This window comes from Microtus ochrogaster, chromosome 10 (assembly GCF_000317375.1).
Source record: "Microtus ochrogaster isolate Prairie Vole_2 chromosome 10, MicOch1.0, whole genome shotgun sequence".
Classification (NCBI taxonomy): Eukaryota; Metazoa; Chordata; class Mammalia; order Rodentia; family Cricetidae; genus Microtus; species Microtus ochrogaster.
The window spans coordinates 7,752,218-7,753,234 of record NC_022016.1 but is presented as its reverse complement, the minus strand read 5'-3'; positions in this window follow the sequence as shown (position 1 = coordinate 7,753,234).

Here is a 1,017-nt window from a genome sequence, read left to right as displayed (position 1 = left end):
GAAGAAGAAGAAAGGAAGGAGGAAGAGAGGAAGATGGAAGAAGGAACAAAGGAAGAAGAGAGAGAGTGTTGGCGCCCACAAGACTCCACAGTGAATACACAGCTGAGAGACCAATAGGCAGATCAGCAGGGCGTGTATACACACACGTCCACATGGAGCGACCTGTTTTGCAGAGCTGCTGAAAAACTTTTTGTCTTTTGGAAGTTACTGGCATATCTGTGGAAACCTTGTGAAGGTTTCCCTTCAAAGATTCTTCCCTTCAAAACGGGATATATTCCCAGAACACCTCAGCAGTGTGACCTCTGGACCGGCAGTGGAATAGCCTTGCTCCATTCCCCCACACCCCGAGGCCTTGGAGCTATGACATTCACTCTTTGTTCCAAGAGTCAAATTTACATAGACTCAATTCCACAAAATTACCCACTAACAGACCACACAGAAATTTCTATAGAAGACAGGCTCTGGGCAGGAAGGCAGCATGCCCCACCTTTGCTAGCAAACAATTCTGGGCGTCCCCAAAGCTGGTTATCACCAAAGAGGTTAGATGAGGAGAATGGGTGAATCCAGGACTCAGGGATGTTTAGTAATTTCATCTAATGGTTTGGGATGTCAAGTCCTTTGAATGCTGGCTCTTTCCTGGGTCAAGTCACCTGTTCCAGAGTACAGCTTTGTCAGAGTCTACCTGCCCTTTTTGTGATTTTGATTTGCATAATATTATTGTCCTTGCCTATGGAATTTTCCAACTATGTCTGTAAAAACTAGAAACCTCGTGGAGATCAACCCTTACTCTTCTATTTCTTCTTCTTCGTTCCTTCTTCTTCTTCTTCTTCTTCTTCTTCTTCTTCTTCTTCTTCTTCTTCTTCTTCTTCTTCTTCTTCTGCTTCTTCTTCTTCTTCTTCCTTCTCCTTCTTCTTTTTTTTTGAGACAGTGTTTCTCTGTGTACCTCTGACTGTCCTGGAACTGGCTCTGTAGACCAGGCTGGCTTTGAACTCACAGAGATCCATCCATTTCTGCCTC